This window comes from Coregonus clupeaformis, unplaced genomic scaffold, assembly GCF_020615455.1.
Source record: "Coregonus clupeaformis isolate EN_2021a unplaced genomic scaffold, ASM2061545v1 scaf2391, whole genome shotgun sequence".
Taxonomy (NCBI): domain Eukaryota; kingdom Metazoa; phylum Chordata; class Actinopteri; order Salmoniformes; family Salmonidae; genus Coregonus; species Coregonus clupeaformis.
The window spans coordinates 12,223-37,999 of NW_025535845.1; the positions used below are offsets into that span (position 1 = coordinate 12,223).

General features: G+C 38.1%; 1 long non-coding RNA gene across 1 annotated transcript; it reads left to right on the top strand.

Moving 5' to 3' along the window:
* Nucleotides 1-12,722: 12,722 nt before the first annotated feature.
* LOC123488608 lies at nt 12,723-25,068 on the top strand. Its single transcript, XR_006660201.1, has 3 exons — nt 12,723-13,083; nt 14,004-14,104; nt 24,851-25,068. It is a non-coding gene; the product is annotated as an uncharacterized LOC123488608 (long non-coding RNA).
* The last annotated feature ends 709 nt before the right edge of the window (nt 25,069-25,777 follow it).

Consider the following 25,777-nt stretch of genomic DNA (forward strand, 5'->3'; position numbering starts at 1 on the left):
CTCTTCAACTTAACTCTAACTTACTCAAGATGTTACTAACACATACCTTAAACTCTCTTGACATGTTAGCAAGTTATTACATTTAAATTCACTCGTTTTATATCAATAACGTACCTGAAAAAGGGGAGAAATAATCACGAAAGTGATGCAGTTGTTTCCTCATTGAAACTTTAGTATAATGAGGAAAAAGACCGCGATTTCCCCAGGAAGTTGGGTGGAGACCAGAGCAATCGATCTCAGGCTCATAGATTAAGAGCATTTAGTAGATCACAGATTAACACTTTTACCCTTAAATTAGGCACCACAAAATAAAGTAGTCAATATAACATTTACACATTCCTCTTACAATATTAACCCTTTGACTCTTGACGGATTTTAAACACATTTATGAATTTTATCAATCTCTATGAACTAGTACTGGATGCATGATCTTTTTAACCTTAGATATTTTATGATCCTTACATACCATGAACTTACTAATACTTTTTAGTGTATAACAGGCTATGAATATGTCCTTTAACCTGTCACACACGCACACGCACACAAACACACTTACACAAACACTTGACTAAAACACTGAAAAATGCTAACTGATAGCAAGTCAATTATGCAAATAGATGTACGCTTTAAGTGTATTTAGAGTTATTAAAGAGGCAATCTGCTGTTCAACCTAAACAAAGCGGTCAACCAGCCACTGATTTGGTAACAGGCTGAGGAATGGGCTGGAGAAATGTAACCACTCTTAAATTCATAGACAGAGCTATGGATGCAAGAAATTATCATCCATCAGATCAACATGATATGTTTAACCATGTTTTGAGGCTATACATACAGTGTTTGTTTACAATATCGTTGTTTACAAACAATGGAGTAAAAAAGCATATATTTTGGGTTCTGATGGGGTACGACTGTTGAACTAACTAAGCTCATGAGGCATTTATAAGTTATCATCGTCACGAACCGGCTCAAAGTTCGTAACAAAAGGGAGACAACGTGGAGACAAGGAATACCAAAATATATATTTATTAACTAAAGTAAACTAGGTACAATTAACAATGGTGCATGTAATCAGTAATGTAAGTGAGTGCATATTAATGCAAGGTGTTGAAAGGTGCCAAAGCAAACAACCAAAAAGCCACAAAAATACCACAACAAAAATCAATAAAGGTGTCTGCATGGAGAGAGTTCCCCCAATGAATGTGGAAGAGGTCCATTTATCCTGGGACACACCCGGGCCCAGGTGTTTCCCATGTAGCTGACGACCCTCCCAACTCCGCCCACCGGCATCCTAATAAGGAAACAAGAGCAAAGAGAGAGAATACGGCAGACAGAGTGGGAGGGTCGTCACATCATCATTAAGAATGGATTGGCTCCTATTGTGGCTGATGATGTCACACCCACACCCTCTCATACATGTGTGTGTGTGTTTGTGTGTGTGAACGTGCATGTAATTGTGTGTGGGTATGTGTGTGTGTGCGTGCGTGCATGTGCACACCTGTGTGTGTGTGGATGTGTGTGTGTGTTCTTACATCAGTGTGTATCTCCTCAGGACCTGAGGATTCAGGGAGAAGACTCTACAGGATGGGTGCTGTGAGCTTTGGGATGCTGTGTGTTCTACAAGTCACTCTCAACATCTCCCAGAGACTAGTCTGTGAGTGTATTGTTATCTAATCATTACACTATATCAGACTTTCACAACAAGGTCCTATATTCAGATGTTATCTGTGTACATTAGGTAAGTTCATCCTCTGTTACAGACCAGTTACAACAACCTGACTGAAGAGAGAGGCCATCTTCAGGCAAAGCTTTTTGTGATAGGTGATTAACTGGAAGTAAAATCAACAGTAATTATATATCAATGGGTTTGTGAGTATAAAGATACTGGCTAAATTTCTCAATGTGTTAACCTTTGCTCTTCAACAGAGCAGTATTGTCAAGATGAATGGAGATACTTTGATTCCAGTTTCTACTTCCTCCCCGCTGAGAAGAAAACCTGGGCTTCCTCCATCCTTCCACCATTTTAAAGTAGTCAAAGTAGTCAACTGGGTGGGTTTTCCTATGGGGTTGTAGCCTCCATGGCGCTACCCATACTGTCACAGACCCTATAATGGCACAGATATAAAGAGGAGTCCTCTATCTATCTCTATGGCTCTAGTCTCCCGAGTGGCACAGTGGTCTAAGGCATCGCAGTGCTAGCTGTGCCACTAGAGATCGTTGGTAGAGCATGGTTTTTACAATGTCAGGGTTGTGGGTTCGATTCCCACGGGGGGCCAGTATGAAAAAAATTTATGCACTCACTAACTGTAAGTCGCTCTGGATAAGAGCGTCTGCTAAATGACGTAAATGTAAATGTAAGGTTACAGTAAAAGGAAGAAACTGAGCTTGTAGAAAACAGCCAGTAGGGGGAGACAAACACTTATAAAAGTAGGTTTTATACCCAACATGAGGGACCTTTCTGACCAGCATCCCATTGACAAGAAGATTATAGACAACACCTAAAACTGACCCTTACCTTGATCCTAACCTTCACCTAATTTGAACTAATTCAGAAACTGAACAGATTATATACAGTGACTTTATATCATAAAAGTTGAAGTTTATATACTGCTGAATTTGTACATTTGCCCACTGACAAAGGTCTACAATCTTGTCCCTGACATCCTTGGAGAGCTCTTTGGTCTTGGCCATGGTGGAGAGTTTGGAATCTGATTGATTGATTGCTTCTGTGGACAGGTGTTTTTTATACAGGTAACAAGGTGAGATTAGGAGCACTCCCTTTAAGAGTGTGCTCCTAATCTCAGCTCGTTACCTGTATAAAAGACACCTGGGAGCCAGAAATCTTTCTGATTGAGAGGGGGTCAAATACTTATTTCCCTCATTAAAATGCAAATCAATTTATAACATTTTTGACATGCGTTTTTCTGATTTTTTTTGTTGTTATTCTGTCTCTCACTGTTCAAATAAACCTACCATTAAAATTATGGACTGATCATGTCTTTGTCAGTGGGCATACATACAAAATCAGCAGGGGATCAAATACTTTTTTCCCTCACTGTAAATGTATGATTAAATAAAATGATGTTCTTGAAGTTTAAATTGAAGCCTTTTTCTTTACAGATGTCCTGTTGTACTTGTGGTGACCTTTTATCCATGGATGAAAAGTGGTCTGTGTTTTTAGGACAGATGCAGTGCATAAGGCCTACATAGAATGTGAATAATGACATTAAGGGTACGTCTGAAATGGCACCATATTCCCTGTACATTGCACTACATTTGACCAGTGCCATCACTATTTAGGAAATAGGGGGCCATTTGGGACACAGTAAGTTTAGGGAAGTTATTGCTGGAGCACCTATTGTATTGTAATTTCAGTTGATTTCAGCATGCGTTGCTGTGCCAACTCATATTTAGCCAAACCGCTGACTTCCTTTAATAACAGCTTCCTGTCAGCCTGCCTGTCAGTGGTTGGTGGTTATTAGCAGACCTGGGCCACGTATTCATTTGGGCACACCATAGCAAAATGTTTTACAACGGCAAATGAAAACATGTTATTCTTATTGGACAGGTACAGTTAGTCCCTCCCTGTTTCAGTTTGCTTTCTTCCATTTCGTGCCTAATGAATATGACCCAAATACTTTAGCTGTGCTTGGTTGAGCTTGCCTGACTTAATGGAACCAATAGAATAGTCCCAAACGCTCTAAGTATTTGACAGATTTCCAATAGTTTTTAAACCGAGGTCTGGTTATTCATTATTTGTTAAACCATCCAGAGACATTGTTAAGATGTATACATCCAATATGTTAATCAGTGAAATAGAGCAGTAAGAGACCATATAAGAGTGTGCCTGGTGTATGTATTTGTATTTATATTTATTATGGATCCCCTTTAGTTCCTGCCAAGGCAGCAGCTACTCTTCCTGGGGTCCAGCTAAATTAAGGCAGTTATAAAATGTTCAAAACATTACAATAAATTCACAACAGATTTCACAACACATGAAGTGTGTCTTCAGGCCCCTGCTCTACTACCACATATCTACAACACAAAATCCATGTGTACGTGTGTAGAGTGCATATGTCATCGTGTATGTGTCTGTGCCTATGTTTGTGTTGCTTCACAGTATGTGGGTGGAACTTCCCCCAGTAGACCAGGAAGTTACTCAGGAATCAGATAAAATCTGAAAAGAAGAAGAAAGTGTCCCAACTATAACCAGCCATGACATATTTCCGTTCCACAAATCCCCACCTACAACAGGGTCAAAAGCAGTCAGCTTCGGACTAAGACACTCAGTACTGGGACCCACCCTGTGTGCACGTTTAGGTTTTTGCTCTAGCACTACTCAGCTGATTCAAATAATCAACGCTTGATGATGAGTTGCTTATTTGAATCAGCTGTGTAGTGCTAGGGCAAAAACCTAAACGTTCACTAAGGGAAACCCTGCTTTAAGGCACTGTAGCTATAGTCAATAAACATTGTTGAACATGTCTGAGGTCATCTATGCCACGCCAGATATGACCAAGAAGGTTTGACAGAGGTGAGATGGAGGAGAGGATTGTGGATATCTACATCAGTGCTGACACCCTGGGGGAACGGTGACATCATCACCACGTCACATCTGCAGAAAGGCCAGCTACATGACAGTTACAACACCCTTACTGAGAAAAGAGACCAACTACAGACTAGCTAAGATAACCTGACTGAAGAGAGAGACCAGCTATAGACCAGTTACAACAACCTGACTAAAGAGAGAGACCAGCTACAGACCAGTTACAACAACCTGACTAAAGAGAGAGACCACCTACATACAAGCTACAACAACTTGACTAAAGAGAGAGAGTCCAGCTAAAGAGGGAGAGAGATCATTTTGAAGGTTGGATCATTAACAGTGGAAGCCGTTCCGTTTCACATAATTGAACTAGTTTTGGGATGGTGATGGGGATGTTGGTGCCATCTATTGCTCTGTTCATATCTTGGGGGTATGATATTTGTGAGTCTGTAACTTTAATACACATATAAGTGAATTTGTCCCAATACTTTTGGTCCCCTAAAATGGGGGGACTATGTACAAAAACTGCTGTCAATTCTAAACAGTTCACTCGATATGGATGAAAAAACCCTAAAATGAACGCTGACAGTCTGCACTAACCTCATAGTCATTGTATCATGTCAAATTCAAAGTGCTGGAGTACAGAGCCAAAACAACCAAAAATGTGTCACTGTTCATATACTTTGAGCTCACTGTATATATATTTATCTTTCTCAAAAACATGAGAGTTTATCGTCAATCTCAAGAAGAGAGTCAGGATTGGTCTGATTGACAGAGAGACAGAAGGGACCTGGAAATGGGTGGATGGAACAACACTAACCACAGAGTAAGAGAAAACTACTCTGACAACAAGGCTCCAATTTTCAGTTCATTCAACCTTTATCTATACAGGTTACTGTCATTGATGGTAGCAGTCAACAAAGTTGAATTTAAGCTGAAACGTTTCTGTATATTATTTAGGATTGTGATGTTCTAACTGTGATATCTGACGGTTTTACACCCTGTAGGTACTGGTATTAACCATGATATCTGACTGTTTTTAACCCTGTAGGTACTGGTATTAACCATGATATCTGACTGTTTTTAACCCTGTAGGTACTGGTATTAACCATGATATCTGACTGTTTTTAACTCTGTAGGTACTGGTATTAAACATGATATTTACATTTACATTTTATTCATTTAGCAGACGCTCTTATCCAGAGCGACTTACAGTTAGTGAGTGCATACATTTTCCTACTGGCCCCCCGTGGAAATCGAACCCACAACCCTGGCATTGCAAGCGCCATGCTCTACCAACTGAGCTACACAATACCCCATAATGTCAAAGTGGAATTATGTTTTTTAGAAATGTTTACCAATGAATTAAAAATGAAAAGCTGAAATGTCTTGAGTCAATAAGTATTCAACCCCTTGTTATAGCAAGCCTAAATAAGTTCAAGAGTAAACATTTGCTTAATAAGTCACAATAAGTTGCATGTACTCACTGTGTGCAATAAGTGTTTAACATGATTTTTGAATTACAACCTCATCTCTGTACCCCACACATACAATTTTATGTAAGCTCCCTCAGGCAGAGTGAATTTCAAACACAGATTCAACCAAAAAAGACGGGTGATTTTCCAATGCCTCGCAAAGAAGGGCACCTATTGGTAGATAGATTTTGTATATCCCTTTGATCATGGTGAAGTTATTAATTACACTTTGGATGGCATATCAATACATCCAGTCACTAGAAACATAGAGGAGTCCTTCCGAACTCAGTTGAGGAAGGAAACCGCTCAGGAATTTCACCATGAGGCCAATGGTGATTTTAAAACAGTTACTGAGTTCAATGGCTGTGATAGGAGAAAACTGAGGATGGATCAACAACATTGTTGATAGTTACGCCACAATACTAACCTAATTGACAGAGTGAAAAGGAGGAAGCCTGTACAGCATAAAAATATTCTAAAACATGCATCCTGTTTGCAACAAGGCACTAAAGTAATACTGCAGAAAAGGTGGCAAAGCAATTACATTTTTGTCCTGAATACAAAGTGTTATGTTTGGGGCAAATCCAATACAACACATTACTGAGTACCACTCTCCATATTTTAAAGCATAGTGGTGGCTGCATCATGTTATGGGTGTGCTTGTAATCATTAGGACTGGGGAGTTTTTCAGGATAAAAAGAAAACAGAATGGAGCTAAGCGTAGGCAAAATCCTAAAGGAAAACCTGGTTGTCTGCTTTCCACCAGACACTGGGAGATGAATTCACCTTTCAGCAGGACAATACCCTAAAACACAAGGCCAAATCTACACTGGAGTTGCTTACCAAGACACTGAATGTTGAGTGGGCGAGTTACAGTTTTGACTTAAATCTACTTGACAATCTATGGTAAGACCTGAACATGGTTGTCTAGCAATGATCAACAACCAATTTGACAGAGCTTGAAGAATTTTGAAAAGAATAAATGGGCAAATGTTGCACAATCCAGGTGTGGAAAGCTCTTAGAGACTTACCCAGAAAGACTCACAGCTGTAATCGCTGCCAAAGGTGCTTCTACAAAGTATTGACTCAGGGGTGTGAATACTTATGTTAATTAAATATTTCATTTCCAATAAATTTGCAAAAATGTCTAAAAACATGTTTTCACTTGATATGATATCTGACTGTTTTTAACCCTGTAGGTATCGGTATTAACCATGATATCTGATGGTTTTTAACCCTGTAGGTACTGGTATAAACCACAGCCTGATAATGGTGGTGGCCATGCAAAATATGGTGAGGAGGACTGTGTTGAGATACTCAAAGATCAGAGTCTTCTGAAGGCATGGAATGACTTGTCTTGTGACAGGAAACTCAACTGGATTTGTGAGAAAGTGGTTTAACATCACCATGACAACATACTGTAACACATACAGTAGCCCTCACAACTCTCTCTCTCTCTCTCCCGCTCTCTCTCTCAAACCGACACTTACAAACATGCACAGAAGTGTAGATGCACGCACATACACACGCACCTATTGTTTTATTTGTTTGTATCATATTAATACAATTGCTAATTATTGTAGCTTCCTGTATACCAGTAGTTTTTTCCTCAGATTGTAGCTTCCTGTATACCAGTAGTTGTTTGACAAATCAACATTACATTAGTACATTTGACTTTGTGCACACTGCATGCGGTGCATTTCATCATTTCCAGTTGAAACATGTTAATCTTACTATCTAAAGATATTTTTTTTAAACGGTTCGTCAATCTAAGTAACATAATAAATCAATTCCCATCAAAATCTGTCAGTTTAAGATGGAGATAAATGGGTTGTTTGCATGGGCTGCGTCTCAATCAACCACATCCGCCGATATCGCCCCTCCTCATCTGCAGTGGAAGGTGGCTGAGCTGAAGAGGTGTTTGTCAGACCATGAGACATACCAAAAATCGGTCTTCTCACAAAAATGTCTGTAGGGTCCGAAGCGGTTTGGCCTACAAACTAACATGACCACTTTGTGTAAAGGGGAGATACAATGTCCTACAATGTCCTAGCAGGTCCACCAGCTTCCTGATTGAATGTGATTGAATACTTAGAACAGTTTCACTTGCAGTTGATCACTGATAGAGATCAGAACAGTACTGAGAGGACATACACACACAAGCACGTATGCACGCACGGAGACACGCACACACACACAAACATATTTAAAGTTCCCCTTTAAAACTTCTGATTAAGATGCAGACATAGTTTTCCACAGTTTCTGTCCCCTTCACCGTGGAAACGCAGATTCACTTCTTCCTTCCTGCCAGCATCTCCATGGTGACTGGGAGCGGCGCGGAACAGCGATACGGTGAGCCTCATGACACCCGCCAATACCCCATCAGGAACGCATGTGAGAGAGAGAGAGAGAGAGAGAGAGAGAGAGAGAGAGAGAGAGAGAGAGAGAGAGAGAGAGAGAGAGAGAGAGAGAGAGAGAGAGAGAGAGAGATTCATATGCTTATGAATAAGGTAAATTATTAACTTTATCTTTCACAACAACAGCAATTCCTCACTGAATTAAACAGGGACATTGATAGTGTCTGGATTAGTCTGACTGACAGAGAGAAAGAGGGGACCTGGAAATGGGTGGACAATACATCACTGACCACAATGTGAGAGATAACAATTTGGCCGTAGGACTCTAACCAGTTCAACAACATCTGGGTGTGATTTATAATGTTCTGTTTACCACAGTGTCTGACTGTCTGGTTCTCTGTGTTGTTTTCCCTCTAGGTACTGGGGGAGAAACCAGCCTGATAATGGTGATGGTCCTATAATACACATAGGAGAGGAGGACTGTGCTCAGAATAATTATGGGCATCCTGGTCCTGTAAATACATGGAATGACGTAGGATGTAGACATGAATGTAACTGGATTTGTGAAAGAGTGATTTAACAATAGCTCATTATGGACAGTAGCAAGTTTTTTTTTTTTAAGTAGCTTTTTGGTCTTATTATACTGTTAGGCATAAGACTAGCAGTGTGTTAGGGTTAGGTTTACTATCAGATTTGAAGAAGATAAATGATAAAAATAGGCAGGGTTTGTGACTTTGCAATTTGGCCAGATAGTGACAACAGAGAAATAATGGTATTACAGACTTGTCTATGGGCTTTTTCTCAACTCATCAGGAGAGGAGAGAGGAGGAGAGGAGATAGGAGGAGAGGAGAGAGGAGGAGAGGAGAGAGGAATCAAAGAACCACAAATTTAGATGAGGAAGAAGAATTAAGAGAATGACAGAAAGAAAATCAGAATAGTTATGTTAAGATTTAATAAAGCGTGTGTAGACATACCTCACTGGGAACACACTGGTTCAATCAACGTTGTATACACTTCATTTCAATGAAATTACCTCGAACAAATGTGGAATAGACATTGAATTGACGTCTCTGCCCAGTGGGACTTTGATCTGTGATTTGCCATAGTCTTACACAGTGATCATTTTCAAGGCTCTGAAAGTAAAGTAATAAAGGAACAATGTCCCAGCAGGTGTACCAGCTTCCTGATTGAATGTGATTGGATGTGACCTGAACACAACAGAGGGTAGAACAGTACTAAGAGGAAACAAACGCACCGAAGGCAGCCACATGTGCAGGCAAGTACGCAGGCACACACACACTCACACAATCAGAGACACACAACACAGAAACACAAGTTTTAACTTCCCCTTTTAAACCTCTGATAATAACGCAGATATACATTTCCTAACTCTTCACACTGATGTCACACACATGAAATTACCCTATATGGCCATCGGTGGCTGGCCACAGAGTACAAGCCATTATGTGAATTCCTTATGAAAGATGCCACAAACAGGGCTTGCAAAGTATAACTTCCTGCTTGATGTTGATTGGACACATTCTATCAACTGTAGTGCACCACAGACAAAGATCAGAGAGGTACCTGGTGGAGAAGCACATCAGACCAACTACTTAACTACTTGTCAGTACAGTTAGAATCATACAGTAGATATTACCATGAGGAGTCAGTTAGAAAGGTAATCATACAGTAGATATTACCATTAGGAGTCAGTTAGAAAGGTAATCATACAGTAGATATTACCATTAGGAGTCAGTTAGAAAGGTAATCATACAGTAGATATTACCATTAGGAGTCAGTTAGAAAGGTAATCATACAGTAGATATTACCATTAGGAGTCAGTTAGAAAGGTAATCATACAGTCAGTTCAGATGGATGTCTACATCAACAACCAGGTAACTGAAGAAAATGAGAACAGAGCAACGAGGAGAGTGAAGACTGAGACCCATCGCTCAGGTAACAACTATATCACACACACACACATTGACAAAGACTAACACAACCACTTGACACAAAAGCACTGAAAAATGCTGATAGCAAGTCTTAGTGGAAACATTTTTTAAATAGGATTTTACCTTAAAAAATATGTACAGTACCAGTCGAAAGTTTAGACACACCTACTAATTCAAGGGTTTTTCTTTATTTTACAATTTTTTACATTGTAGAATAAAATTTAAGACATAAAAACTATTAAATAACACATATGGAATCATGTAGTATCCAAAAAAGTGTTAAACAAATCAAAATATAATTTATATTTGAGGTTCTTCAAATAGCCACCCTTTGCCTTGATGACAACTTTGCAAACGCTTGGCATTCTCTCAACCAGCTTCATGAGGTAGTCACCTGGAATGCATTTCAATTAACAGGTGTGCCTTCTTAAAAGTTAATTTTTGAAGGGCTCTTTGTTTTCATGTACAATATATTCTTTCTCCACCTTTTGGGACCTTGTCACAACAAAACTGATTGGCTCAAACGCATTAAGAAGGAAAGAAATTCCACAAATTAACTTTTAAGAAGGCACACTTGTTAATTGAAATGCATTCCAGGTGACTATGTCATGATGCTGGTTGAGAGAATGCCAAGAGTGGGACTGACCATCCATTAGTTCAAAATGGTTGTTTTAAACATGTTTTGAGGCTACACAGTGTTTGTTTACAATTACAATGGAGTAAAAAAAAAAACATCAGCTTTTTCATGACAGTTGAACTAAGCTCATGATGCATTTATAAATTATAATCATTAAGAATCTATGGGTATATATTAAATATTTATGTAGCAACTGCAGATTCACCCTTTAATGTAATGACGTGCTTCTAACATGTTATACTGATACAGTAACTTCCTCTAAAGCAGCTGTGAGAAACAGTCCTCTCATTGCTGATTATGTCACACCCTCAAGTGTGTGCCCGTTTGTGTGTGCTTGCGTGTGTGGGTATGTGTGTGTACGTGGTTGCTTGCTTGCTTGAATACGTGAGTGTATGTGTGTTCTCACATCAGTGTGTATCTCCTCAGGACCTGAGGATTCAGGGAGAAGACTCTACAGGATGGGTGCTGTGAGCTTTGGGATGCTGTGTGTTCTACAAGTCACTCTCAACATCTCCCTGAGACTAGTCTGTGAGTGTATTGTTTTCTAATCATTACACTATATCAGACTTTCACAACAAGGTCCCAAATGCAGATAACCCACTGGGTACAGATGTCAATTCAATGTCTATTCCACGTTGGTTCAATATCATTTCATTGAAATGATGTCGAAACAACGTTATTTCAACCAGTGGGGAGTGTTGTTATCTGTGTAACTAAGTTCCTTGAGGTCGAAGGAATTGTCCGCTGAGCTCCGAGACAGGATTGTGTCGAGGCAAAGATCTGGGGAAGTGTACCAAAAAGATTTCTACAGCATTGAAGGTCCCCAAGAACAAAGTGGCCTCCATCATTCTTAAATGGAAGAAGTTTGGAACCACCAAGACTCTTTCCTAGAGCTGGCAGCCCGTCCAAACTTAGCAATAGGGGAGAAGGGCCTTGGTCATGGAGGTGACCAAGAACCCGATGGTCACTCTGACAGAACTCCAGAGTTCCTCTGTGGAGATGGGATAACCTTCCTGAAGGACAACCTTCTCTGCAGCACTCCACCAACCAGGCCTTTATGGTAGAGTGGCCAGACGGAAGCCACTCCTCAGTAAAGGGCACATGACAGCCCGCTTGGAGTTTGCCAAAAGGCACCTAAAGGACTCTCAGATCATGAGAAACAAGACTCTCTGGTCTGATGAAACCAAGATTGAACTCGTTGACCTGAATGCCAAGTGTCACGTCTGGAGGATACCAGGCACCATCCCAACGGTGAAGCATGGTGGTGGCAGCATCATGCTGTGGGTATGTTTTTCAGCAACAGGGACTGGGAGACTAGTCAGGATCGAGGGAAAGATGAACGGAGAAAAGTACAGAGAGATCATTGATAAAAAAACCTGCTCCAGAGAGTGCTCAGGACCACAGACTGGGGTGAAGGTTCACCTTCCAACAGAACAAAAACCCTTATGTAAATGTGATATTTCCGTTTTAGATATTTTATAAATATGCTAAAATTTATAAAAAAGCAAAAACTGCTTTTTCATTATGGGATATTGTGTGTAGATTTCTAAAATAGTGAAGGAGTCTAAATACTTTCCGAATGCACTATTATGTATCAATCCTTTCCAGATAACAGATGCATCAAAGACTGAAGAGAAGCATTTTTCTCTTTATAAAACCAATTCAGATGCAGAGAGAGACCAGCTACATACCAGATACAACAACCTGACTATAGAGAGAGACCAGCTACAGACCAGATACAACAACCTTGCTGAAGAGAGAGACCAGCTACAGACCAGAAACAACACCCTGACTAAAGAGAGAGACAGGCTTCAGAATTTGATATGTGGTCAGTGAGCTGGTTATCATATTTTCCTTTATTATTAAGTCAATTTGTTCATTGAGATCTAGTCCAGTGAATCATGGAAAATAAAATGTGATGTTTATTGTTTTGTATCATATTGTATCAGTGTTGTGTTGTGTCATCAAACAGAGAAACCCTGTTGTTTTGATGGATGGAGGAAGTTTGACTGCAGTTGTTACTTCCTCTCTACTGAGGAGAAAACCTGGGTGGAGAGTAGACAGTACTGTGTAAACAGAGGAGCAGACCTGGTGATAATAAACAGCAGAGAGGAACAGGTGAGAGAGAGAGAGAGAGAGAGAGAGAGAGGGGGGGGTAGATATGGGTGTGCAGGGGGTAGATATGATCCAAACAGTGAGCTCCAAAAGTATTGGGACGGTGACAAATGTTTTGTTGTTTTGGCTCTGTACTCAGCAGTTTTGGATTTGAATTGATACAATGACTATGAGGTTAAAGTGCAGACTGACAGCTTTCATTTTAGGGTAATTTCAACAAATATCGGGTGAACCGTTTAGAAATAAAAGTACTTTTTGTACCTAGTCCCCCCATTTTATTGGGACAAATTCACATATGTCTACTTAAGTTACAGACTCACATATATCACACCCCCAAGATTCGCTAACCTCTCACCATTACAGTAACAGGAGAGGTTAGCATGTCTTGGGGTATGATATTTGTTCATCTTTACCTTTCTCACTCATCATTATTCACAGTTCATTCAGCACTTTCCGTAATCATTAAGTGTTTAGAAACATATTCTACTCTTATTTACAATAAAAGTGACTCCAGAATGACACAATACATTATTTACCATTAATTTCAATTAGTCACGAAATATTCTGAAACACAACCAAAACAAACAGCAAATGCATCCAACAAGTTTGTAGAGTCAGACGCTTGATGTGGTCATTGCGTGCTAAGAATATGGGACCAAATACTAAACTTTGACTACTTTAATACACATATAATTGAATTTGTCACAATACTTTTGGTCCACTAAAATGGGGGGACTATGTAAACAAAGGGCTGTCATTTCTAAATGGTTCACCTGATGTGGATGAAAATACTGAAAGCTGTCAGCCTGCACTTTAACCTCATAGTCATTTTATCATTTGCTGGAGTACAGAGCCAAAACAACCAAAAATGTGTCAATATTTTTGGAGCTCACTGTATATATATTTATCTTTCTCAACAACAGGAGTTTCTCTTCAATCTCAACAAGAGAGTCTGGATTGGTCTGACTGACAGAGAGAGAGAGGGGACCTGGAAATGGGTGGATGGAACAACACTGACCACAGAGTAAGAGATTATAACTACTGTGACAATAAGGATCCAATATTCAGTTCATTCAACCTTTATCTATATAGGTTATTGACATTGATGGCAGAAGTCAACAAAATTGAATTTGAGCTGAAAAGTTTTTGTATAATATTTAGGATTGTGATGTTCTAACTGTGATATCTGACTGTTTTTAACCCTGTAGGTACTGGTATTAACCATGATATCTGACTGTTGTTAACCCTGTAGGTACTGGTATTAACCATGATATCTGACTGTTTTTAACTCTGTAGGTACTGGTATTAACCATGCTATCTGACTGTATTTAACCCTATAGGGACTGGTATTAACCATGATATCTGACTGTTTTTAATCATGTAGGTACTGGAATTAACCATGATATCTGACTGTTTTTAACCCTGTAGGTACTGGTATTAACCATGATATCTGATTGTTTTTAACCTTGTATGTACTTGTATTAACCATGATATCTGAATGTTTTTAACCTTGTAGGTACTGGTATTAACCATGATATCTGACTGTTTTTAACCCTGTAGGGTACTGGTATTAACCATGATATCTGATTGTTTTTAACCCTTGTAGGTACTGGTATTAACCATGGTATCTGATTGTTTTTAACCCTGTAGGTGCTGGTATTAACCATGATATCTGACTGTATTTAACCCTATAGGTACTGGTATTAACCATGATATCTGACTGTTTTTAACCCTGTAGGTACTGGTATTAACCATGATATCTGACTGTTTTTAACCCTGTAGGTACTGGTATTAACCATGATATCTGACTGTTTTTAACCCTGTAGGTACTGGTATTAACCATGATATCTGATTGTTTTTAACCCTGTAGGTACTGGTATTAACCATGATATCTGATTGTTTTTAACCCTGTAGGTGCTGGTATTAACCATGATATCTGATTGTTTCTAACCCTGTAGGTACTGGTATTAACCATGATATCTGACTGTTTCTAACCCTGTAGGTACTGGTATTAACCATGATATCTGACTGTTTTTAACCCTGTAGGGACTGGTATTAACCATGATATCTGACGGTATTTAACCCTGTAGGGACTGGTATTAACCATGATATCTGACGGTTTTTAACCCTGTAGGTACTGGTATTAACCATGATATCTGATTGTTTTTAACCCTGTAGGTACTGGTATTAACCATGATATCTGATTGTTTTTAACCCTGTAGGTGCTGGTATTAACCATGATATCTGATTGTTTCTAACCCTGTAGGTACTGGTATTAACCATGATATCTGACTGTTTCTAACCCTGTAGGTACTGGTATTAACCATGATATCTGACTGTTTTTAACCCTGTAGGGACTGGTATTAACCATGATATCTGACTGTTTTTAACCCTGTAGGGACTGGTATTAACCATGATATCTGACGGTATTTAACCCTGTAGGGACTGGTATTAACCATGATATCTGATTGTTTTTAACCCTGTAGGTACTGGAATTAACCATGATATCTGATGGTTTCTAACCCTGTAGGTGCTGGTATTAACCATGATATCTGACTGTTTTTAACCCTGTAGGTACTGGTATTAACCATGATATCTGACTGTTTTTAACCCTGTAGGTACTGGTATTAACCATGATATCTGATGATTTTTAACCCTGTAGGTACTGGTATTAACCATGATATCTGACGGTATTTAACCCTGTAGGTACTGGAATTAACCATGATATCTGATGGTTTCTAACCCTGTAGGTACTGGTATTAACCATGATATCTGACGATATTTAACCCTGTAGGTACTGGAATTAACCATGATATCTGACTGTTTCTAACCCTGTAGGTACTGGTATTAACCATGATATCTTTTGTTTTTTAACCCTATAGGTACTAGTATTAAACATGATATCTTACTGTTTTTAAAACTGTAGGTACTGGTATTAACCATGATATCTGAAGGTTTTTTAACCCTGTAGGTACTGGAATTAACCATGATATCTGACTGTTATTAACCCTGTAGGTACTGGTATTAACCATGATATCTGACTGTTTTTAACCCTGTAGGTACTGGTATTAACCATGATATCTGACTGTTTTTAACCCTGTAGGTACTGGTATTAACCATGATATCTGACTGTTGTTAACCCTGTAGGTACTGGTATTAACCATGATATCTGACTGTTTTTAACCCTGTAGGTACTGGTATTAACCATGATATCTGACTGTTTTTAACCCTGTAGGTACTGGTATTAACCATGATATCTGACTGTTGTTAACCCTGTAGGTACTGGTATTAACCATGATATCTGACTGTTTTTAACCCTGTAGGTACTGGTATTAACCATGATATCTGACTGTTGTTAACCCTGTAGATACTGGTATTAACCATGATATCTGACTGTTGTTAACCCTGTAGGTAATGTTATTAACCATGATATCTGACTGTTTTTAACCTTGTAGGTACTGGTATTAACCATGATATCTGAATGTTTTTAACCTTGTATGTACTGGTATTAACCATGATATCTGATTGTTTTTAACCTTGTAGGTACTGGTATTAACCATGATATCTGACTGTTTTTAACCCTGTAGGTACTGGTATTAACCATGATATCTGACTGTTTTTAACTCTGTAGGTACTGGTATTAACCATGCTATCTGACTGTATTTAACCCTATAGGGACTGGTATTAACCATGATATCTGACTGTTTTTAATCATGTAGGTACTGGAATTAACCATGATATCTGACTGTTTTTAACCCTGTAGGTACTGGTATTAACCATGATATCTGATTGTTTTTAACCTTGTATGTACTTGTATTAACCATGATATCTGAATGTTTTTAACCTTGTAGGTACTGGTATTAACCATGATATCTGACTGTTTTTAACCCTGTAGGTACTGGTATTAACCATGATATCTGATTGTTTTTAACCTTGTAGGTACTGGTATTAACCATGGTATCTGATTGTTTTTAACCCTGTAGGTGCTGGTATTAACCATGATATCTGACTGTATTTAACCCTATAGGTACTGGTATTAACCATGATATCTGACTGTTTTTAACCCTGTAGGTACTGGTATTAACCATGATATCTGACTGTTTTTAACCCTGTAGGTACTGGTATTAACCATGATATCTGACTGTTTTTAACCCTGTAGGTACTGGTATTAACCATGATATCTGATTGTTTTTAACCCTGTAGGTACTGGTATTAACCATGATATCTGATTGTTTTTTAACCCTGTAGGTGCTGGTATTAACCATGATATCTGATTGTTTCTAACCCTGTAGGTACTGGTATTAACCATGATATCTGACTGTTTCTAACCCTGTAGGTACTGGTATTAACCATGATATCTGACTGTTTTTTAACCCTGTAGGGACTGGTATTAACCATGATATCTGACGGTATTTAACCCTGTAGGGACTGGTATTAACCATGATATCTGATTGTTTCTAACCCTGTAGGTACTGGTATTAACCATGATATCTGACTGTTTTTAACCCTGTAGGGACTGGTATTAACCATGATATCTGACGGTATTTAACCCTGTAGGGACTGGTATTAACCATGATATCTGATTGTTTTTAACCCTGTAGGTACTGGAATTAACCATGATATCTGATGGTTTCTAACCCTGTAGGTGCTGGTATTAACCATGATATCTGACTGTTTTTAACCCTGTAGGTACTGGTATTAACCATGATATCTGACTGTTTTTAACCCTGTAGGTACTGGTATTAACCATGATATCTGATGATTTTTAACCCTGTAGGTACTGGTATTAACCATGATATCTGACGGTATTTAACCCTGTAGGTACTGGAATTAACCATGATATCTGATGGTTTCTAACCCTGTAGGTACTGGTATTAACCATGATATCTGACGATATTTAACCCTGTAGGTACTGGAATTAACCATGATATCTGACTGTTTCTAACCCTGTAGGTACTGGTATTAACCATGATATCTTTTGTTTTTTAACCCTATAGGTACTAGTATTAAACATGATATCTTACTGTTTTTAAAACTGTAGGTACTGGTATTAACCATGATATCTGAAGGTTTTTTAACCCTGTAGGTACTGGAATTAACCATGATATCTGACTGTTATTAACCCTGTAGGTACTGGTATTAACCATGATATCTGACTGTTTTTAACCCTGTAGGTACTGGTATTAACCATGATATCTGACTGTTTTTAACCCTGTAGGTACTGGTATTAACCATGATATCTGACTTGTTAACCCTGTAGGTACTGGTATTAACCATGATATCTGACTGTTTTTAACCCTGTAGGTACTGGTATTAACCATGATATCTGACTGTTTTTAACCCTGTAGGTACTGGTATTAACCATGATATCTGACTGTTTTAACCCTGTAGGTACTGGTATTAACCATGATATCTGACTGTTTTTAACCCTGTAGGTACTGGTATTAACCATGATATCTGACTGTTGTTAACCCTGTAGATACTGGTATTAACCATGATATCTGACTGTGTTAACCCTGTAGGTAATGTTATTAACCATGATATCTGACTGTTTTTAACCTTGTAGGTACTGGTATTAACCATGATATCTGAATGTTTTTAACTTGTATGTACTGGTATTAACCATGATATCTGATTGTTTTTTTAACCTTGTAGGTACTGGTATTAACCATGATATCTGACTGTTTTTAACCCTGTAGGTACTGGTATTAACCATGATATCTGATTGTTTTTTAACCTTGTAGGTACTGGTATTAACCATTATATCTGATTGTTTTTAACCCTGTAGGTACTGGTATTAACCATGATATCTGAATGTTTTTAACCCTGTAGGTACTGGAATTAACCATGATATCTGATGGTTTTTAACCCTATAGGTACTAGTATTAAACATGATATCTTACTGTTTTTAACCCTGTAGGGATTGGTATTAACCACGTTATCTGACTGTTTTTTAACCCTGTAGGTACTGGTATTAACCATGATATCTGACTGTTTTTTAACCCTGTGGTACTGGTATTAACCATGATATCTGACTGTTTTTAACCCTGTAGGTACTGGTATTAACCATGATATCTGACTGTTTTTAACGCTGTAGGTATTGGTATTAACCATGATATCTGACGGTTTTTAACCCTGTGGTACTGGAATTAACGATGATATCTGATGTTTTTAACCCTAGGTACTAGTATTAAACATGATATCTTACTGTTTTTTAACCCTGTAGGTACTGGTATTAACCATGATATCTGAAGGTTTTTTAACCCTGTAGGTACTGGTATTAACCATGATATCTGACTGTTATTAACCCTGTAGGTACTGGTATTAACCATGATATCTGACTGATTTAACCCTGTAGGTACTGGTATTAACCATGATATCTGACTGTTTTTAACCCTGTAGGTACTGGTATTAACCATGATATCTGATGGTTTTTAACCCTGTAGGTACTGGTATTAACCATGATATCTGACTGTTTCTAACCCTGTAGGTACTGGTATTAACCATGATATCTGACTGTTGTTAACCCTGTAGGTACTGGTATTAACCATGATATCTGACTGTTTTTAACCTTGTAGGTACTGGTATTAACCATGGTATCTGATTGTTTTTAACCCTGTAGGTGCTGGTATTAACCATGATATCTGACTGTATTTAACCCTATAGGTACTGGTATTAACCATGATATCTGATTGTTTTTAACCTTGTATGTACTTGTATTAACCATGATATCTGAATGTTTTTAACCTTGTAGGTACTGGTTTTAACCATGATATCTGACTGTTTTTAACCCTGTAGGTACTGGTATTAACCATGATATCTGATTGTTTTTAACCTTGTAGGTACTGGTATTAACCATGGTATCTGATTGTTTTTAACCCTGTAGGTGCTGGTATTAACCATGATATCTGACTGTATTTAACCCTATAGGTACTGGTATTAACCATGATATCTGACTGTTTTTAACCCTGTAGGTACTGGTATTAACCATGATATCTGACTGTTTTTAACCCTGTAGGTACTGGTATTAACCATGATATCTGACTGTTTTTAACCCTGTAGGTACTGGTATTAACCATGATATCTGATTGTTTTTAACCCTGTAGGTACTGGTATTAACCATGATATCTGATTGTATTTAACCCTGTAGGTGCTGGTATTAACCATGATATCTGATTGTTTCTAACCCTGTAGGTACTGGTATTAACCATGATATCTGACTGTTTCTAACCCTGTAGGTACTGGTATTAACCATGATATCTGACTGTTTTTAACCCTGTAGGGACTGGTATTAACCATGATATCTGACGGTATTTAACCCTGTAGGGACTGGTATTAACCATGATATCTGATTGTTTCTAACCCTGTAGGTACTGGTATTAACCATGATATCTGACTGTTTTTAACCCTGTAGGGACTGGTATTAACCATGATATCTGACGGTATTTAACCCTGTAGGGACTGGTATTAACCATGATATCTGATTGTTTTTAACCCTGTAGGTACTGGTATTAACCATGATATCTGACGGTTTCTAACCCTGTAGGTACTGGTATTAACCATGATATCTGATGATTTTTAACCCTGTAGGTACTGGTATTAACCATGATATCTGACTGGTATTTAACCCTGTAGGTACTGGATTAACCATGATATCTGATGTTTCTAACCCTGTAGGTACTGGTATTAACCATGATATCTGACGGTATTTAACCCTGTAGGTACTGGAATTAACCATGATATCTGACTGTTTCTAACCCTGTAGGTACTGGTATTAACCATGATATCTGATGTTTTTTAACCCTATAGGTACTAGTATTAAACATGATATCTTACTGTTTTTAAAACTGTAGGTACTGGTATTAACCATGATATCTGAAGGTTTTTTAACCCTGTAGGTACTGGAATTAACCATGATATCTGACTGTTATTAACCCTGTAGGTACTGGTATTAACCATGATATCTGACTGTTTTTAACCCTGTAGGTACTGGTATTAACCATGATATCTGACTGTTTTTAACCCTGTAGGTACTGGTATTAACCATGATATCTGACTGTTGTTAACCCTGTAGGTACTGGTATTAACCATGATATCTGACTGTTTTTAACCCTGTAGGTACTGGTATTAACCATGATATCTGACTGTTTTTAACCCTGTAGGTACTGGTATTAACCATGATATCTGATGGTTTTTAACCCTGTAGGTACTGGTATTAACCATGATATCTGACTGTTTCTAACCCTGTAGGTACTGGTATTAACCATGATATCTGACTGTTGTTAACCCTGTAGGTACTGGTATTAACCATGATATCTGACTGTTTTTAACCCTGTAGGTACTGGTATTAACCATGATATCTGACTGTTGTTAACCCTGTAGATACTGGTATTAACCATGATATCTGACTGTTGTTAACCCTGTAGGTAATGTTATTAACCATGATATCTGACAGTTTTTAACCTTGTAGGTACTGGTATTAACCATGATATCTGAATGTTTTTAACCTTGTATGTACTGGTATTAACCATGATATCTGATTGTTTTTAACCTTGTAGGTACTGGTATTAACCATGATATCTGACTGTTTTTAACCCTGTAGGTACTGGTATTAACCATGATATCTGATTGTTTTTAACCTTGTAGGTACTGGTATTAACCATGATATCTGATTGTTTTTAACCCTGTAGGTACTGGTATTAACCATGATATCTGAATGTTTTTAACCCTGTAGGTACTGGAATTAACCATGATATCTGATGGTTTTTAACCCTATAGGTACTAGTATTAAACATGATATCTTACTGTTTTTAACCCTGTAGGGATTGGTATTAACCACGTTATCTGACTGTTTTAACCCTGTAGGTACTGGTATTAACCATGATATCTGACTGTTTTTAACCCTGTAGGTACTGGTATTAACCATGATATCTGACTGTTTTTAACCCTGTAGGTACTGGTATTAACCATGATATCTGACTGTTTTTAACGCTGTAGGTATTGGTATTAACCATGATATCTGACGGTTTTTAACCCTGTAGGTACTGGTATTAACCATGATATCTGATGTTTTTTAACCCTATAGGTACTAGTATTAAACATGATATCTTACTGTTTTTAAACCTGTAGGTACTGGTATTAACCATGATATCTGAAGGTTTTTTAACCCTGTAGGTACTGGTATTAACCATGATATCTGACTGTTATTAACCCTGTAGGTACTGGTATTAACCATGATATCTGACTGATTTAACCCTGTAGGTACTGGTATTAACCATGATATCTGACTGTTTTTAACCCTGTAGGTACTGGTATTAACCATGATATCTGATGGTTTTTAACCCTGTAGGTACTGGTATTAACCATGATATCTGACTGTTTCTAACCCTGTAGGTACTGGTATTAACCATGATATCTGACTGTTGTTAACCCTGTAGGTACTGGTATTAACCATGATATCTGACTGTTTTTAACCCTGTAGGTACTGGTATTAACCATGATATCTGACTGTTGTTAACCCTGTACATACTGGTATTAACCATGATATCTGACTGTTGTTAACCCTGTAGGTAATGGTATTAACCATGATATCTGACTGTTTTTAACCCTGTAGGTACTGGTATTAACCAATATATCTGACTGTTGTTAACCCTGTAGGTAATGGTATTAACCATGATATCTGACTGTTTTTAACCCTGTAGGTAATGGTATTAACCATGATATCTGACAGTTTTTAACCCTGTAGGTACTGGTATTAACCAATATATCTGACTGTTGTTAACCCTGTAGGTACTGGTATTAACCATGATATCTGACTGTTGTTAACCCTGTAGGTACTGGTATTAACCATGATATCTGACTGTTTTTAACCCTGTAGGTACTGGTATTAACCATGATATCTGACTGTTGTTAACCCTGTAGATACTGGTATTAACCATGATATCTGACTGTTTTTAACCCTGTAGGTACTGGTATTAACCAAGATATCTGATGGTTTTTAACACTATAGTTACTAGTATTAAACATGATATCTTACTGTTTTTAACCCTGTAGGGACTGGTATTAACCACGATATCTGACTGTTTTTAACCCTGTAGGTACTGTTATTAACCATGCTATCTGACTGTTTTTAACCCTGTAGGGACTGGTATTAACCATGATATCTGACAGTATTTAACCCTGTAGGTACTGGAATTAACCATGATATCTGATGGTTTCTAACCCTGTAGGTGCTGGTATTAACCATGATATCTGACTGTTTTTAACCCTGTAGGTACTGGTATTAACCATGATATCTGACTGTTTTTAACCCTGTAGGTACTGGTATTAACCATGATATCTGATGGTTTTTAACCCTGTAGGTACTGGTATTAACCATGATATCTGACTGTTTTTAACCCTGTAGGTACTGGTATTAACCATGATATCTGACTGTTTTTAACGCTGTAGGTATTGGTATTAACCATGATATCTGACGGTTTTTAACCCTGTAGGTACTGGTATTAACCATGATATCTGATGTTTTTTTAACCCTATAGGTACTAGTATTAAACATGATATCTTACTGTTTTTAACCCTGTAGGTACTGGTATTAACCATGATATCTGAAGGTTTTTTAACCCTGTAGGTACTGGTATTAACCATGATATCTGACTGTTATTAACCCTGTAGGTACTGGTATTAACCATGATATCTGACTGATTTAACCCTGTAGGTACTGGTATTAACCATGATATCTGACTGTTTTTAACCCTGTAGGTACTGGTATTAACCATGATATCTGATGGTTTTTAACCCTGTAGGTACTGGTATTAACCATGATATCTGACTGTTTCTAACCCTGTAGGTACTGGTATTAACCATGATATCTGACTGTTGTTAACCCTGTAGGTACTGGTATTAACCATGATATCTGACTGTTTTTAACCCTGTAGTTACTGGTATTAACCATGATATCTGACTGTTGTTAACCCTGTACATACTGGTATTAACCATGATATCTGACTGTTGTTAACCCTGTAGGTAATGGTATTAACCATGATATCTGACTGTTTTTAACCCTGTAGGTACTGGTATTAACCAATATATCTGACTGTTGTTAACCCTGTAGGTAATGGTATTAACCATGATATCTGACTGTTTTTAACCCTGTAGGTAATGGTATTAACCATGATATCTGACAGTTTTTAACCCTGTAGGTACTGGTATTAACCAATATATCTGACTGTTGTTAACCCTGTAGGTACTGGTATTAACCATGATATCTGACTGTTGTTAACCCTGTAGGTACTGGTATTAACCATGATATCTGACTGTTTTTAACCCTGTAGGTACTGGTATTAACCATGATATCTGACTGTTGTTAACCCTGTAGATACTGGTATTAACCATGATATCTGACTGTTTTTAACCCTGTAGGTACTGGTATTAAACATGATATCTGACTGTTGTTAACCCTGTAGGTACTGGTACTAACCATTATATCTGACTGTTTTTAACCCTGTAGTTACTGGTATTAACCATGATATCTGACTGTTGTTAACCCTGTAGGTACTGGTATTAACCATGATATCTGACTGTTGTTAACCCTGTAGGTACTGGTATTAACCATGATATCTGACTGTTTTTAACCCTGTAGGTACTGGTATTAACCATGATATCTGACTGTTGTTAACCCTGTTGGTACTGGTATTAACCATGCTATCTGACTGTTTTTAACCCTGTAAGTACTGGTACTAACCATGATATCTGACTGTTTTTAACCCTGTAGGTACTGGTATGACCCACAACCTAATAATTCAGGTCGTTTTGGGGAGGACTGTGCTGGGATAAACAACAATCAGCGTCCTCTAAAGGCCTGGAATGACTTGCCATGTAACAGGAGACTCAACTGGATTTGTGAGAAAGTGGTTTAACATCACCATGACAACATACTGTAACACATACAGTAGCCTACAGTGCACACAACTCTCTCTCTCTCTCTCTCTCTCTCTCTCTCTCTCTCTCTCTCTCTCTCTCTCTCTCTCTCTCACACACACACTCTCTCTCTGTCTGAAACCCCCCCCCACACACACCCTTACACACACAAACACCGTCACATCCATGCAAACACACCTATTGTTGTATTTGCTTTTTATTATATATATATAAAAAATAGATGTCCTACTTATTTCCTGTTTGTAGCTTCCTGTGACCAGTAGTTATGTTTGACACGTCATCAGATACAACATGAAGTCAGTACATTTGACTTTGTGCACACTCTGCATGCAGTGCATTTCATAAATTACTTGCTACCGATGTTTAAATGCTCCAATTTAGATCGGGTGCAAACATTCTCAACAGTACGAAACCACCATTACATACAGTGTATAGGAGTTGACTGTAACAACAATTAATTATTGTAGTAGAGATAAGAAAGGGTATCAAAGGATGCTATTTAATAATCTTTGACAGTCAGTCTTTGTTGTTGTCAAGTTACACAGAAGCACAATATCAAATGCTCATATTTGACTGTTGTTCCCCTATATGGGTCCCAAAGAGGGAAGTGGATCTTTTCAGTGGTTCAAACAGCTGTCACTCAAGAATCCTCAACCAATCAGGTTCATTAAGAGAGAGCTGCAGCCAATTATGTTGTCATCTCATCCTCACTGGTTAAACCTACCCAGCCTCAACATCTACTTGGAGCAGTTTGTAGTGT